Source organism: Corvus brachyrhynchos, unplaced genomic scaffold (assembly GCF_000691975.1).
Source record: "Corvus brachyrhynchos isolate BGI_N302 unplaced genomic scaffold, ASM69197v1 scaffold116, whole genome shotgun sequence".
Lineage (NCBI taxonomy): Eukaryota > Metazoa > Chordata > Aves > Passeriformes > Corvidae > Corvus > Corvus brachyrhynchos.
The window spans coordinates 14038298-14040819 of record NW_008240221.1 but is presented as its reverse complement, the minus strand read 5'-3'; the positions used below and the strand labels follow the sequence as shown (position 1 = coordinate 14040819).

General features: G+C 45.6%; 1 protein-coding gene across 1 annotated transcript in view; it reads right to left on the bottom strand.

Annotated features, from left to right (window-relative positions):
• Positions 1-2522, bottom strand: part of PLA2G7 (phospholipase A2 group VII) — a 16574-nt gene that overhangs the window by 10765 nt on the left and 3287 nt on the right. The gene's annotated exons all lie outside the window — the stretch shown is intronic.

Genomic DNA, 2522 nt, shown 5'->3' with positions numbered 1-2522 from the left:
GCCGTGCCTGCTGGTGAAGCTGCGCATGGCGCAGAACCTGCGCCACGCCGTCACCTTCGTGGAGCAGGGGCACGTCCGCGTGGGGCCCGAGGTGGTGACAGACCCCGCGCTCCTCGTGCCCCGCGCCGTCGAGGATTTCATCACCTGGGTGGACGCTTCGCGCCTGCGGCAGAAGGTGCTCGACTACAACCAGGAGCGCGACGACTTCGACCTGGCCGCATAGGGCTGCCCTGCTGCTCTGCCCCAGGACACACACCCCAATAAAACCACGGCCGGGCCACCATCGGATACTCACACAGCTGCAAAGGGAGCCAGAAAGAAACCGTGCGCTTCCAGTGTCGTATTGACCTGCTCCCGGCTCCCTTTTGCAGCTAATAGTTCCGTTCATCCATGCAGAGGAGCTTTCCTTACACATCCACTGCTCCAAGAATACATCCAGTGGCCCAGCTCCATCATTATCCTTGGTGTGCCCAGCACATCATCCCTGGCATTCCCAGCTTCATTAGCAGCTCAGCTCTGCCATCATCCCCAACGTGCCCAGCTCCACTGTCATCCTTGGCATGCCCTGCTCTGTCATCCCTGCAGCGCATCTCCATTATTCTTACATCCCAAAAAGCAAAAGTGCTTGGAAAAGTCTCTGCCCAGTCACAGGAGAGGATATTGGTCAGGTTTAAGTGCTTGGCTGCTTAAAAATAGCTGCTGGAAGGGATTTTAAGCCAAGCCAAGTGGCTGTTTCAAGACTGAGTTTGGCAGCTTCACTCCTGTTTTTCCAAGAGGTTCTCCTGGTTCTTCCTTCAGCTGTTGGATGCACAGGAATCAGAGTTGCTTCTGGAACTATCCTGCTATCAAGGAACGAGGGGTGAATGTGGGGATTCTTGGGGGGTCAGCAGTAAGCAAGGAGGCCAAATACTGCATTTCTGGAACTGTTAAAGTTTTAGCCAAAAATGGAATTTTAAAAAGCCAACTCTATTTCCATGTGAAGTCATAAAGGGAAGTTTGATGCTTTGAGTTCAGTGTCTTTGCTTTGTGGGGTTCCAGCTGACAGTTAGGCATCATTCATGGATCTAACTGGGGAGGTGTTGCAGCAAAAGCTGATCTAACTGTAACTGCAGATTTGGGAGAACTTTTGCATTTAGCACATTAGCCAGGGGCTGTTGGGAACTTTGTTCCCTTTTGATAAAAAAAGCAGAAAAACAAAAATAAAACTGTTGGGGTTTTTTAGTTGGTGAAGAAACATATGGAGTATTTTATAATATAGTTTTCTCTGAGTTTACTCTGATTTTTAAATGATCCAGTAAGCCCTGTCTGCCATCTTTCAGAACTTTTTTTTTAAGTTTTTATGTAACTTACATAAGTCTGGTTTTAGTTTAATAGCTAGAAAGCTATTACTGAGTTTTAAAATGTTTATGCTGGGAATGCTCTCTTTGCCTTACCTACGGCTATGAAAGGATTTGGCAGTAGGTTTAGGAGCAGAGCTGTGATTGTCTGTCCCAGATCCAAAGGGCTGGAGTGCACCTGCTGTCAAAGCTCTGGATTTGGATGCCTTAGTGTGGCTTTTTTTAAACAGGAAAGATATTCAGGTGAGGTATGTTATGGAGGTATTGTGTGACCACAATCTGTCAACAGGTATTGTGGCTGTTTGTTAAAAAGCAAACAAAATGGTTACATTTCTACCCATCTCATAAGCCAGCTGTACTAAGCAGAATATTAATTATTAAAGCAATAATAGGTATTAAGAAAAGGACACTAAACAGGTGGATAAACCCTTTGCCTATTACTGCTGTTTGTACTTGCATTTATTTCAGTAATCCCTTTAACAACACCTTAACAACCTTTTCCTCAGAGTGTGCACCTTGCTTATGGTAAGAAACACAAATTGAAAAGACAATTCACACCCAAAGCCTGACTTTTAAACACCTCCCCAGCTTTCTTCTAGAACAATGCCATTATTTCATAAGGTGCCTTATTCAGGTGCAGATAAAAATGGTGCTTTTGCTGTGCTTTACTCTTCTGGGGAACTTAAATAACAGCACAGTGACTTTGCAGGACATTTTACTACTGAGATGCTAAACTGCTGCTCTAACCAGTGTGTCCTTGGAGGAACTGCAGAGAAGGAAATACTCCAGCCTGTCAGTCTCTGTAGTTTACATCACAGGCCCTTTCTTTTCATATTAAATCAACTTTTCATCATTCATCTGTGCACCTTCAGCATCTGCAGCAGAAGAGAAATGCCCCTCCTTGTAGGCTGTTAAGCAGTGGGAATTGATTTCCCTAGAAATATGTGAGATAACAGCATCCATCACCCCTGCTCTCCTCCTGTGATATTGGAAATCAAATTCTTATGTTCTTTAAGAAATCGGGCTGTGTGTGTATATGTCTGTGTGTGTTTTAAGTCTGGAATTTCACAGCTGTGCTGGTTGTACAGTAGGACACTGAGATGAGTGTCCTGCTTCTGAGTTTTTAGCAGGCAGAGTCCTTGCACACCCCTGACCAGAGCTGGGTCCGCTTCAAGTGCGGTAAAC